The 15,274-nt window shown below is 38.9% G+C and overlaps 1 protein-coding gene across 3 annotated transcripts in view; it reads left to right on the forward strand.

Moving 5' to 3' along the window:
* gins4 (GINS complex subunit 4 (Sld5 homolog)) overlaps positions 1–14,944 on the forward strand; it is a 45,098-nt gene extending 30,154 nt beyond the window's left edge. The window contains exon 8 of one of the 3 annotated variants that reach the window (XM_063056792.1): positions 14,792–14,944. The gene's annotated coding sequence lies outside the window, so the exon portion shown is untranslated. Of the gene's footprint in view, positions 1–4,819; positions 7,538–14,791 lie in introns of those variants that run through there. The other 2 variants (XM_063056791.1, XM_063056790.1) reach the window with 2 other exon arrangements.
* Positions 14,945–15,274: the final 330 nt, after the last annotated feature.

Genomic DNA, 15,274 nt, shown 5'->3' on the forward strand with positions numbered 1-15,274 from the left:
GCCTCACTAGCACGTGGCATGAGTAGCAATCCTGAGATCACAACCCTGGAGGTCCTGTCCTTTAACCTAGCACCTAACTCCCTGAGCTCACTTTGCAGAAACTTGTCCCTCTTCTATTGGTACCTATATGGACCACGAGTGGCTGCTCACCCTCCCACTTTAGAATGTTGAGGAGGAGTCGATCTAAGATGTCCCGCAATCTGGCACCCAGGAGTTAATGTATCATTTGGAAATCTCATTCTCATCCACAGAACCTCCCTTCTGTTCCCCTAACAAACAAATCCCTTATCACCATAGCTTGCTGCTGCTTCCCACTTCCTAGCTAAGCCACAGAACCAGACACAGGCTACGTCCACACTAGACCAAATAAATCCATAACCAAAGCTTTTTCTCTTCATTTTGACCCTCCGTCCACACTGAAACTGCGTTTTCCTCCCCCCAAATGGAGCTTTTCAAAAACGCTCTGAAAATGCCTGATGTCCGGTGTAGTGTGTACGGGATAACCGGCTCTTTTATAAAACACTGTCATGACGTGCCAGAACAGATGGTGGCGACAGCACAGCATTTCATTGTTTTCTTGGACGCAATCTCCAACACCACAACAACAATGACGGACGGCTTCATGCGTGTGTTGTTTACTTTATTGTCTACGTTAATTTCAACCCCCCACATAACCTAACAATTTCAGAACAGACGGCAACGAGACTGCAGCCAGAGGAGTTAGAAATGTACTCACCAAATACTTTGACCCATAACTTACTGAATACTGAATAAATAAGTATACTCACTTTGCCCTGTTTTCTGCCTTTCCTTGTATGGAGGTGGTTTACCTATTTATGTAAGTACTTCTCTGACAATAGATATGTAACAGCCTATTGTAACATTGTATGGAAATGCAAGACAACATTGATGCAGACATGTTTTATACATTTAACAAGGTGCTTTATTAATGTACTGCTTGTGCAAACATTCAACAGGTGCAATTGTCACTACTTCCAAAATGTCATTTTTAAGTAGTAGCTTATGTTTGGCATAGATGTAAAAATGTTAAGGCCAAAAAAGGAAAATTGTAAGTTTCACTTTTACTCGGGTAAAATTAACATCACTTTTGCCCAGTAGCTCGTTTTATTGCACATGTTAAATACAGCAAAGTAATACAGAAAGACATGGCAAAAGTAAAGGCAAACAAATGAGGTAACAGCAAATTTCACTTTAGCTCAGTAACAAGCCTTATTGCATTTAGTTGTAGCTGTCGTCCCTTTTATCGGTGAAGGGACTATGGCTGTAGGAAATGTTTCCAGGATGACCCCTCTGTGGGAGTGGGGATGATGTTGGTGGGCCACCCAGAGGTCTGTGTGTCGGTATGTGTAGCTATTGTAGTGGCTGTGAGGCTGGTATTGCGGCGGTGAATAGTAGTGGAGGGGAGCCATCATATTCCTCATCATTGCAAATCCCTCTGCAACAGAGTTAGTCAGTTTTTCAATGTTCGTCGTCAGCTGGGCCATACTGTCCATGAACTCCCTGTCGGTTGCCTCCATACGCTCCAGTATTTGTATTTTTTAGTTTTAAGTCCTCCCGCGCGAGAGCCAACAGCTGTCCGTCGTTTGGTAATTTCCTTTTAAGTTTTTCTAGTCTGTAACCAGACAAGCACGCATTAGGGTTGCTTGGTCCAAACTGTCAGAGTCGGGCGTACTCGTCGAAGCAGGTGAATTCTGTCGATGTGTCCTGCACATGCCCAGTAGGAGGAGATTCGCCCAAATACCCGTTTTAATGTGGACAGAGGTATTTTCAAAAACGCCTGGTGTGGACGCCTATCGTTTTTATGCGAAACCGGCGTTTTCAAAATTATCCAGTCTAGTGTGGACGTAGCCTAAGTGCGATTTTCCTCAGCTGGTTCATTTTTCCCCTCCACCGCCCCTCCAACCCTGAACAGTAACCAAAGTATACCTATTGTTGAGAAGGATGACCACAGGGGTAACCTGCATTGGCTGTTTAACCCCTTTCATCCTCTTAATTGTCACCCAATTTCCTGTGTTCTGCACTTTGGGTGGAACTACCTCTCTATGTTTCCTGTCTGTCACCCCCTCAGCCACCCAAATGATCTGGAGTTCATCCAGTTCCAGCTGCAACTCCTTAATGTGGAGGCAGTGTTAGAAGCTGCAGCTGGAGGAGGTCACCCTGCCTTCCCACGTCCCGCAAGACGAGCGTTCCACCATCCTGCCTGCCATCCCTACTGCTCTAACGGTACGATTATAAAGAAGGAAACAATAAAGAGACTGGATTCTGCAGGGAGCGCTCATGGAGTCAAGTATTCCCGTTATCCTTTTTTTAACCTATGATCTCCTTGATCTAATCAACTTTAAGTACACCAGAAGATTTACCTTATCTTCTTGATTTACTGATTAATTGATTTCCTTTTGTCAACTGTAACTCTCGAGCTTTAGAGAAATAAGTACGAGATCTAGAACTAAAGATGGGAAAGACGCTGATGGGAACGGAGGAAAGAAGAAAGGTGATTCCAAACAAACGGAATTAACTTACGAAGTTATGGAGGAAATGTTTGAGCAGCATCGGATAAAACTATCTGAAAGTTTAACTGCTCAATTTGAACAACATCCTCAAAGCCTCAATGAAGATTTAAAATCAATCAGGGATTCTTTGAAATCCCTGGATTCTGATGTTCAAAAACACGATGCTAAAATTTCTGAACTGGATACTAAATCTCAGAAGACGGACACAAAAGTTGAGATCTTAGAGAAGAATCTAGCTTCGACTACTAAACAATTCCAACAACTTAAATCCAAAGTTATTGATCTTGAGAACCGATCGAGAAGACAAAACTTACATTTAATTGGCTTACCCCGAGGATGTTGAGGTTGGAGACCCTGCAATATCTTTGCTCAACTTTTAAAGGATTCGTTCGGTTCAGTTTTTCCCAACGATCCTCCATTACTCGACCGCGCCCATCGTATACCGTGGATAAAGTCGGCAGCGGCTGTTTCCAAACCCAGATCAGTTATTCTTCGTTTCCATTATGTCAATGTTAAAGAACAACTTCTCCAGACTGCTCGTCGACAAGGGATGATCAAGTATCGCCAGCATTCCTTCAGGATAGTTCAAGATTACAGTCCTGAAGTGATGAAGGAACGACTGACTTTTAAACCTCTAATGTCGGAATGCTATCAAAAAAATCTCAAACAGGCACTATTGTATCCTGCACGTCTCAGAGTCTCTCTTCCCGATGGAAATCGTCGTGTCTTCCATTCTACAACTGCCGCTCGAAGCTTTTTGGATGATAATTTCCCATCTGATACAGACACCCTCTCTTAATCTGTGTCGGGTGCTTCCAGCACCAATTTTTTTTTCCTTTCTGGTGTTTTTTTAAAATAAATCTTTTACTACCGTGCAATGAAGGTTTTTTATAAGTCCAAGATTTTTGTTCTTAGTTTATTTCTATAGTTGTTATTCTATAACCTATATAGAATACTTATCTCCTGTGAATAACATCATTTTCCTTTAGTTAACCTTTTGTTTTAACTTTTCCTTTTTCGTTATCATTAATGATCTGATCCGACGATCATTTTTAGTTATATGTTTCGTATTTTTGGTTTTTGAATAATTAAAATGGCGACTTGTCTTTCTCTTTGTAACCTCCTTTGTTTTTTTTCGGGACGCCATCTTCTTATGCTTCTTCTTCCCATAATCCTTTTTTTCCTTTTGGAAGTGATTTTTTATTTACTCGTCTATAACTAATTATACATATTGACTAAGTTTTTTTTATTTCATATATTTTAGTAATTTTTACTATGTAGACTAATTATTATATTGGTTATTTTTTACATATATTAGTCTCTGGGAGGTCACCTATTTAACATACATTTTTGGAGTTGCCCCCTGCAGAAATGGGGTTAGAATTAGTTTTAGCTAGAGCTTTCTTCAGCCTTTTTTGGCTTAGTTCGGGGTTCTTGGGGTTGGGGGAGGGGATAGTCTTTTTCTTTTCTAATTTTTTCTATTGGGCTGATTCAGAACTACAAAGATGTCTGCAGTGTCGAGATTTCCGGTTCCTCTCTAATCATGTATTCCTCATCTGATTTCATGAGCTCACATTATGGTTAACCCCTTACTCACCAAAGGGTTAATTCTCAATTATGGCTCATACTATTAATTTTGTCTCTTGGAATACAAATGGTTTAAACCATCCAATAAAACGGAAAAAGGTTTTCAAAGTGTTCCAAAGACTGAATGCTCATGTTATTTTTGCACAAGAGACTCATGTAAGGAAAGAGGACAATCAACTCTTCTTTAAGTTTTGGAAAGGTAAATAATACCACTCAAATGCTCAAGCCAAAATTAAAGGCGTTTCAATTTTTATTGATCCTTCAATTACATTTATTCATCAAGACATTATTTCAGATCCTAATGGCAGATTTCTGTTAATTACTGGGGTACTTTTTAATAAAAAGGTCGCTATGGTTAATGTTTACGCTCCGAATGTGGATTATCCTGAATTTTTTAAACACTTATTCACTTCCTTTCATAACTTAAACGAGTATATGTTGATAATGGGCGGTGATTTTAATTTATGTTTGAATCCCATGTTGGACAGATCCATAGCTAGTCCGGCTTTACCGAATAAGTTGGCTACTATTATTAACTCTTTTATGTTGGATTCTGGGATTTCAGAAATTTGGAGATTTCTACATCCTAATGATAAGGAATTCTCCTTTTTTTCACATGTTCATCGTTCTTTTTCTCGAATTGATTATTTCTTGATTGACTCTCGGTTGATTCCATATGTAGTTGATTGTAATTATGACAGTATTGTTATTTCAGATCATGCTCCAATGAAACTTTCCATCAAGTTAATGGACACCTCTTGTACTAGCAGATAATGGCGATTTAACCCTATTTTGCTTCAAGATCAGGACTTTGTCAAATTTATAAAGGAGCAGATTGATTTCTTCTTTTCAACTAATACTACGGAAGAAGTTTCCAATGGAACTGTTTGGGACGCCTTTAAAGCTTATATCCGTGGTCAGATTATTTCCTATTCGGCCGGTTTGAAAAGACGTGTTAACAATGAAATACTTTTGTTGGTTGATAAAATTAAGGAAGTCGATAAAAAATATGCTATTTCTCCCAGTAAGGAGCTGTACAAACGCAGAGTTGAACTCCAATTAGAACATAGCTTATTATTAACATCCTCGATTGAAAATCAATTAATGAGAACTAGAAGTGATTTTTATATTCATAGTGATAAATCGGGTAAATTACTGGCCAACCAATTGAAATTTGATTCGGTTAAACGTCAAATTACTAAGATTCGCAAACAGGATGATACTTTCACAGTTGGGATAAACCAAACCTTTCAAGAATTTTATACTTCTTTATGTCACTGTGATTTTCCTCATGATTCTAATTTCATGCATGATTTTTTAGGTAAATTGAGTTTTTTGAAATTATCAACCGAAGAGTCCCTATCATTAGAAACTTCCATTTCAGAGGAAGAAATAATAACTGCAATCTCATCATTGAATTCCGGTAAAGTGCCCGGTCCGGATGGGTTTACAGTGGAATTTAAAAAAATTTTTTTCCTCCATTCTTTCTTCTAAGTTGTCTAGAATATTCAAGGAAGCAATCAGTTTAGGTAAATTACCACAATCGTTTTACGAAGCCTCTATTTCCTTAATTCTTAAAAAGAATAAAGATCCTACTGATTGTGCATCATACAGACCGATATCTCTTCTGAATGTAGACTCTTAAAATTTTTTCAAAAATTCTAGCAACTAGATTGGAGAAGGTGTTACCTCAAATTATTTCTATGGATCAAACCGGATTTATTAAAAATCGCTATTCATCTAATATTAGGAGGTTAATGAATATTGTTTATACCCCCTCATTTACTACCCCGGAATGTATTATCTCTTTAGATGCTGAGAAAGCCTTTGACAGAGTTGAATGGCCTTATTTATTTAATGTTCTTGAGAAATTTAATTTTAATTTGACATTTATATCTTGGATTAAATTGTTATACTACTCCCCGGTAGCCTCGGTTTGTACAAATAATTATAGATCTTTTTTTCGTCTTTTTCGTGGCACTAGGCAAAGTTGCCCTCTTAGTCCTTCACTATAAAATATTGCTCTTGAACCTTTAGCAATTGCTATTCGTGACTCGCCAAATATTGTTGGTATCACCCGTGGAAATGAAATACATAAATTATCATTATATGCAGACGATTTGTTGTTATATATCTCTAACCCGGAGAAGTCAATTCTTGCTATCTTAGCTCAATTTAATAACTTCTCTGGTTACAAATTGAATCTTAATAAGAGTGAATTATTCCCTTTAAATAAGCATGTACCTACTTATGGACGTTTACCATTTAAATTGGTTACTGATTCATTTATATATTTAGGGATAACAATTACGAAAAAATATAAAGATTTATTTAAAGCTAATTTTTTTACCTTTAATTGATCAGATTAAACTTTTATTTACCAAATGGTCGCCAATCTCTTTGTCTTTGATTGGTCGGATTAATGCTATTAAGATGATCATTTTGCCCAAATTTTTGTATATATTCCAATCGGTCCCAAAAAATCTTTTTTTGATAATGTAGATTCAAAAATTCCTCGTATATTTGGCAAAATAAAAATCCTAGGTTAGGTAAAAGGTACCTACAGAAATCTAAAAAGGAGGGGGGACTCGCCCTCCCAAATTTTAGATTTTATTACTGGGCAATTAATATTCGATATTTAAAATTTTGGTTACGAGATTTGGACATATCTTTAAACCCTCATTGGGTAAATCTTGAATCTAATTCATTACAAGGGTTTTCCTTGGGTTCGGTTTTAGGAACTTCACTTCCTTTTCCTTCTTTTAAATTATATAAACAAATGAATAACCCAATAGTTAAGCATACTTTACGTATATGGTTTCAATTCCGAAGATTTTTTGGGTTTAATCAATTTATTCTAGCAAGTCCCATGATATCAAATTTTCTTTTTCAACCTTCCACGATGGATCAAGCTTACTTTGATTGGAAAACCAAAGGTATAATATCTTTTCGCGATTTATTTTTGGATAATTGTTCTATGTCTTTTGATCAACTCTCTAATAAATATAATTTACCCAGATCTCACTTTTTTAGATATTTACAGATTAGAAACTTTTTAATTACTGTTTCCCCTAATTTTCCACACCCATATCCAATGGACATTTTGGAAAAAATCATAGATTTAAATCTCTCTCAGAAAAGTGTAGTAGCAATTATATATAATATAATTATGAATTTATGTCCTGATGCTTCTAATAAAATTAAAGCTGACTGGGAAAGAGAACTTGAGATTAATATACCGACTGAAAAATGGGAAAAAATTCTTCAGTTGGTGAATTCATCCTCTGTATGTGCTAAGCATAGGTTGATACAGTTTACAGTAGTGCACAGGACTCACATGTCCAAAGATAAACTATCTCGTTATTACTCTTCTATTAATCCAATATGTGACAGATGTCATTTCGAGATAGCTTCTTTAACCCATATCTTTTGGTCATGTCCCTTGTTGGAGAAATATTGGAAAGATATTTTTGATATTATTTCAACGGTCCTAAACATAGACTTACAACCTCATCCAATTACTGCTATCTTTGGACTACCAATGATAGACTTAAATAATTTAACCACTTCATCACGAAGGATGATTGCATTTCTTACTTTAATGGCTAGAAGGTCCATTTTGTTGAATTGGAAAGAGATTAACCCTCCTAAGGTATTTCATTGGTTTTCACAAACTATGGTGTGTTTGAATTGGGAGAAAATTAGAAGTGCAGTTTATGACCCTTCCATTAAGTTTGAAAAAACTTGGAGGCCATTCATTCAGCATTTTCACTTGATGTAATTTGATCATTTCCAAACGTTTTATCTCTCTGTACTGTTGTTGGAGGGGAATGGAGTCGTCGGCACTAAGGTTTTCTTCTTTTCCATTTTTAAGTTGTTAGTTTTGCCCAAGTCTTTTAGTTTAGTTGATTAATTCTGTTTTTCTTTGGGGATGGGGTTTTTTTTTGGTTTTGTTTTTTTTTTCTTTTTCTTTATTTTTTTTTCAGTTTTTTTTTTGATTTGTATTATCCGTTGTCAGTTTTACATGATTGGGAGCTTTGTTAACTTACACTATTTGATTGTACAATTACTTTTCTTAAGTGTAACAATATCTCTCCTACTATTTGTATTATTGCTATGTTTTGTTTCTATACTTCGAAATTAATAAAAAGATTGAAAAAGAAAGAACAATAAAGAGACTGACAAAATATCTTTTAAGATGTGGGAAGAAACCACAGAACTGGGGGAAACCTGCACAGTCATCAGGAGAACATGGAAACTCCACAGGAGTAGCACTGTATGTCAGGGTTGAACCTGATTCGTTGGAGCCATGAGACATTGCTGTACCTCTGCCATTCTTCCTTTGGGGACAGAAATCTTTAGTTTATATATGACTCCAAATTGATTGACACTTATACCACTCTTGTAGCTCCCCTGCTTTAGGTGACATGCACAGATTTGGCATGTCATCTAAAACTTTGACAAACGTCTATAGATGCACAGTGTAGAGTATCCTGACTGGTTGCATCGTGGCCTGGTATGCCCATGAATGGGAAAGCCTACAAAAAGAGGAGGATGCAGTTCAGTCCATCCCAGGAAAAGCTCTCCCCACCATTGCACACATCTTCAAGGAGCACTGCCACGAGAAAGCTGCATCCATCATCGAGGCCATGCACTCTTCTCTCTGCTGCCATCGGGAAGGAGGTAAAGGAGCCTTAGGTCCACACTACCAGGTTCAGAAACAGTTATTTCCTTTCAACCATCAGTCTCCTGAACCACGAGAAAATCTGCAGATGCTGGAAATTCAAGCAACACACACAAAATGCTGGTGGAACGCAGCAGGCCAGGCAGCATCTATAGGAAGAAGTACTGTCGACGTTTCGGGTCAAGACCCTTCGTCAGGACTAACGGAGAAAAGAGATAGTAAGAGATTTGAAAGTGGGAGGGGGAGGGGGAGACCCGAAATGATAGAAGACAGGAGAGGGAGGGATGAGGCTAAGAGCTGGGAAGTTGATTGGCAAAAGGGATACAAGGCTAGAGTTTGGGGAGTGTCATAGGATGGAAGGCCTTCGAAGAAAAAAAGGCGGAGTGGAGTATCAGAGGAAGATGGAAAACAGGCAAGGAGTTATTGTGAGAAAAGAAGAAAAAATATATATTTATTAAATAAATAAATAGGAGGGATGGGGTTAAGAAGGGCAGGAGGGGCATTAATGGAAGTTAGAGAAATCAATGTTCATGCCATCAGGTTGGAGGCTACCGAGACAGAATATAAGGTGTTGTTCCTCCAACCTGAGTGTGGCTTCATCTCGACAGTAGAGGAGGCCATGGATTGACATATGGGAATGGGACGTGGGATTAAAATGTGTGGCCACTGGGAGATCCTGCATTCTCTGGCGGAGAGAGCATAGGTGCTCAGCGAAACGGTCTCCCAGTCTGCGTCCAGTCTCACCAATATATAGAAGGCCACACTGGGAGCACTGGACATAGTATATCACTCCAGCTAACTCACAGGTGAGTTGGGGCCTTGAATGGTGGTAAGGGAGGAAGTGTAAGGGCAGGTGTAGCATTTGTTCCTTAATTTCTTCCAAGGCCTTCCGTCCTGTGATACTCCCCCATGTATCCCTTTTGCCAATCGACTTCCCAGCTCTTGGCTTCATCCCTCCCCCTCCTGTCTTCTATCATTTCGAGTCTCCCCCTCCCCCTGCCACTTTCAAATCTCTTACTATCTCTTTTTTCCATTAGTCCTGACGAAGGGTCTCATTCTGTTACTCTCTGTAAGGAATTCGAACACTCTCCCCATGACCATCAAGGGTCTCATTCTGTTACTCTCTAAGGAATTCGAACACTCTCCCCATGACCATCATGGGAGGAGGAGAAGATGGTGGTGTGATGCAGCACGCACGGCCTCTCCGGTGATGAATATCTGTAATTTGTCAAGTAGGAGGCCGTGTGCAATTCTGATTTGATGGAGGCAGACGTGAGAGCACGGAGAAACATCTGGTGAAACTTCTGAAATGCCCGCTTCGCTGCCGCTGCTACTGTGTGATCCGAAAGCTCCGGAGAGTAAGGCTCCGAATCCTCAGCTTTGCCTGTTGCTTGGCAGCCAGGGCCAGGGTCGAAGCGCTCGGCAGAGATGGTGCTCGGTATCGGAGGGCTGGTCGGAGGCTTGAAGTTTTCAGACGGACTCAGAGTCGGACTGCAGTCGGGTGCTTCCAGGATGCTGCATCGGCAAGTTTGCGGTGCTGGAAGCTCATGGCAGGGAGAGTTTCTTCCTTCTACCGTCTGCGTAAGATGTTGGGCTATCAGGACTTTGAAACTTTTTTTTTTACTGTGCCCATGCTCTGCTCTTATCAAATTGCGGTATTGCTTTGCACTGTTGTAACTATATGTTATAATTATGTGATTTTTGTCAGTTTTAGTCTTGGTCTGTCTTGTGTTTCTGCGATATCATACCAGAGGAATATTGTATCATTTTTTAATGCATGCATTTCTAAATGACAATAAACGAGGACTGAGTGTCTTCATAATCTAATCTAATCTAATGACCACATGGGTTTCCTCCCACGTTCCAAAGATGTATGGGTTAGTAGATTAATTGGTCATATATGTGTAATTGGATGGCGTGGGCTTACTGAGCTGGAAAGGCCTTTTATCTCTAAATATATTCGGCCCTCCTTATCCGCCGTTTCCGCATACATGGATTCAACCAACCGCGGATCATGAAAACCCGGATCTCTCTCCGGCACTCGTTTGAGCATTTTTTCTTGTCATTATTCCCTAACCAATACAGTATAACAACTATTTACATAGCATTTACATTGTATTAGGTATTATAAGTAATCTAGAGATCATTTAAAGTATACAGGAGGATGTGCATAGATTATATGCAAATACTGCGCCATTTTATATAATGGACTTGAGCATCCGCGTTTTTTGGTATCCGCGGGGGGTCCCAGAACCAGCCCCCTGCGGATAAGGAGGGCCGACTAAATGAAAACCACATGGTTTTGGGACAGTTGAGAATCAGATCCCAACTTCACTTTTATCTGGTGAATGGGATTTCTGCAAGGCTCTGTTTACTTTAAGTTTGCACATTAGCATTGATGTTGATGTAGGCATTGCAGATCGCAAGGGAATTTTAAATGCAAATTGCATTAAAGATCAAGCTTGCTGTCTTCGGCATGCTTTCACATATGTTGTACAAGAAACCGATATTTATCATAAAATGGATGTTTCGGTCACTCTGGTGTTCTCAATTGAGCTGAGTATTTTATGTGTTTGAAAGAAAGGAAATTGCTGCAGACCCCCAATTTGACTGGTAGAAAAATTCATATTTTCAATCATTTAATCTTGATTTGAAGCTTTGATGTTGACTTGAAATCATTTAATTTGTGTGAAAGCACGTTTTTTGCATGGATTTATCAATCTCATTTGCCAAGTGAAGCTTTCACCTGCTGCTTGTTTGTGCTGTTTTGACAGTATCCACATAAGAGGCACCTTTGAGAAATGCTGAGATATTGAAGTCGTTAATATCTGGAAATTGGAGAGAGAAGCCCGATTGATATTTTTGTTTTCTTCCAGGAGCTCTTGTTTACTTTATTCCTGTGAATTTGAGCCAATTGATCTCATTTATAATTATGTTCAATAAAATTGCTTGCTGCTCTCTGATAATAGCTTTTGTCTTCAGGATTTCATATGGTTTGGTGTTAATTTAAAAAAAACTTTCAAAGAAACATTTATATGTTGCTTGGGATCTGGGTAATAAAGGTGGAACACAGGCATATTTGAGGATGACCTTTAATGAAAAATAGTTTGGTTTTATAGTTGCAATTGGTAACAGCGTTATTGAATTTCATTTGGAACAGTCTGCACAATGCAAAGAGAGCCATGGTGTACCCTGCGAATGTCAGTACGTCTTCACTTCAAGTTGTGAATCTGTTACCTTGGTCATTTTGAGATCGGTTGAATCCACCAGTGGAACAAATGCACGAGTATTTTGTATGACCCTCAGGCCAACAAAGGACACAGGACAAATGTAAGGTTCATATTTCCGAGTGCCAGTGGAACGGTGCAGCTTGGGGTCCATGAATTGGATTACTGGTTGATTAAAGAAAGTTTGGAATAACATGCCTGAGCCAGTAATGGAGGCCACAGATCTAGTGGATTTTTGTGAAAATCATCTGGTTACTTTAGCGAAAGAAATCTTGTCCTTATTAGATTATGAGAACACTCAGTCCACTTTTATTGTCATTTAGAAATGCATACATGCATTAAGAAATGATACAATGTTTCTCCGGAGTGATATCACAGAGAACAAGACAGACCAAAGACTAACACTGACAGAACCACATAATTATAACATATAGTTACAGCAGTGCAAAGCAATACCGTAATTTTATAAAGAACAGACCATGGGCACAGTAAAAAAAATCTCTAAAGTCCCGAGTTGATCGACTCCCGAGTCCCTGATAGCAGGCAGCAAAAGGGAGAATCTCCCTGCCATAAACCTCCAGGCACCGTCAACTTGCCGATACCTTGGAAGCAGCCAACCCCAGCTGACACTGAGTCATCCGTCCGAAAACTCCGAGCTTCCGACCATCCTCTCCGATACAGCCTGCCGAGCGCCTTTGATCTCTCCCCGGTCACTGAAACACACAAAGCCAAGGATTTCGGGGCCTTCAGCTCCGGAGATTCCGGTTACCACACAGTAGCAGCGGCAGTGAAGCGGGCATTTCAGAAGTTTTCCAAATGGTCCGCTGTGCTCTCACGTCCATCTCCATCAAATCAGAATTGTGCACGGTCCCCTACTTGACAGATAACAGATATTCATCACCGAAGTGGCCGCGCACACTGTCATTGCACTGCCAGCTTCTCTCCCCTCCCGGGAGGATTTTAGATCTAGTTTGCATGTAACTCCTGGCCTACAGTGCCATGATCGAGTCTTAAGTCTCCTCTGAATTGGATTAGGAGTTACAGATTGACAATAGGTACTGGTCTTTCTATCTTTAAATCATGGATTAGAATTTTGTATGAAAACCTTAAGGCTGCAGTTATTACAAATGGTATCATATCCCCATTTTTCAACATCTCACGGGGTACACGCCAAGGCTGCCCCCTCTCCACACTGTTATTTACGATATTTTTGGAACCGCTGGCAATCATGATTAGAGCAGATCCAAATGTTAGGGGAGTGAAGGGAGGTGGAAAGGAGCATAAGCTGATGTCATATGCTGATAATATTTTATTACTGATTAGTGACCCTCCTAATTCCTTACCCCCACTAATGAAAACAATTCAATTATACTCTGAGGTATCCGGTTATAAAATCAACTGCGATAAATCTGAGGCTATGCCAATGTCAAAATTGTGTTATTCACATTCAGTATCTCAGTTTAATTTCAGATGGATGCCAGTTGGAATGAAGTAACTAGGAGTCAAACTCAGTCAGAATTTGGATGAAATAATTACTTTAAATTATGACCCATTATTGAGTAGGATAAGAAATAATCTGGATAAGTGGGGGGCACTGAGACTGTCACTCTGGGGTAAAGTCAATGTAGTTAAAATGGTCATAGCACCTCAGTTTAACTATCTTTCTATGATGCTTCCTTTAAATATATCAGATTCGATCTACAAGCAATACAACAAAATCATCAGTGATTTTCTATGGGATAAGAAGAAGCCCAGAATTAAAATGAGTGAGATGTGTATGTCCAGGGACATGGGTGGGCTCAGTATACCAGCCGTCAGGGCATATAAATTATCCTTTGAACTGGCCAAGTTAGCTAAACATTGGGACTGGGCTGATGTTGATTTAGATTGGGTCATTACAGAACGGAGCCTGGCTGCACCACATTCTCCCCTTAATATCCTCTCACAACATGTAGAAAACAAGACTAACCTAAATCCTATACTATCTCACTCAAGGAGTGTGTGGAGTACAATTCATAAAGCCTGCAAAATGTCACATTTAAACCAGTTATACTCCTCGCTCTGGAATAACCCTGAGATATGCATTGGGAAAAGAATGGTGCACTGGGAAGAATGGAAGATTAAAAGTGTAAATACAGTAGGTGATCTCGATGAGAATGGGATTTTTATGTCATATGTGGATTTGCAGGGGAAATATAACTTTGTAGATGGAAATTTTTGGAAGTATTTGCAAATAAGACATTGCGTTAGTTGCATATTTAAGTGCGGTGACTCACAAAGTAACCCTTTAACTGAATACTTTACATTACCACAGGAAGTTTATGAAGCATCAGTATTTTATAAAATGTTCAAGCACTCTGTGAGTAAATCATGTAACAATCTCAAAGCAGTATGGCAGAAGGATCTTGGAAGCGATATTGAGGATAATGAGTGGTCAAATATTTTATCAAATGTGGGTAGATGTATTAGGGAAGCGAGAGGGAAATTTATTCAATATAAGATAATACACATATTATTGGACACCAACTAGACTCCACAAAATGGGGATTGTTGATAATTTATGCTGGAAATGTAAAAATGAGGTGGGCACATATTTTCACATGATTTGGGAGTGTTCCATGGTTCGTCCATTTTGGTGTAAAGTTCTTGATCTGTTAGGGAATTGGTCAGGTTCCACACTACCCTTGTGCCCACAGCTTTGTCTCCTGGGTGATAGGACAATGATACCTAATGTAAACAATGACAACTTCACTATTTTAAAGGTGGTTCTCATCACAGCTGCAAGAATTATATTGCAAAACTGGAAAAAACCCCAGATGTCCCACTGTGAAGAAATGGACTGAGGAAATAATTAGGATTTCATCATATGAACACATGTTGGGAAGAATTAGCAGTGAGGGAAAAGTGCAAGACGTGTGGGATCAAGTTTGGTTGTATGTTAATTTAAACAAATTAGAACTTCTTTCTGTTTCTAAGTTTTATTTGTTTTCCTGTCATGAGATGACTATGTAAATATGCTGTACTCTATCTGCTCTAAGACATGCTGTGCTGCTTTGCAAAATAAGAATAAATAATAATAAAAATTTGAATTACAAAAAAAAGTACTGGCCTTCCAATGCCACACACCTTGTGAATAAACAGGAACATAACTACTTAATTTGAGCTATGTTATAAGGGATGCAATGGAAGTTTTGAAGGACTTTTGTGGTTAGACAGTGTGCCCTAAATCCTTTGTTCTGTTTGAA

Source organism: Mobula hypostoma, chromosome 8, assembly GCF_963921235.1.
Source record: "Mobula hypostoma chromosome 8, sMobHyp1.1, whole genome shotgun sequence".
Taxonomy (NCBI): domain Eukaryota; kingdom Metazoa; phylum Chordata; class Chondrichthyes; order Myliobatiformes; family Myliobatidae; genus Mobula; species Mobula hypostoma.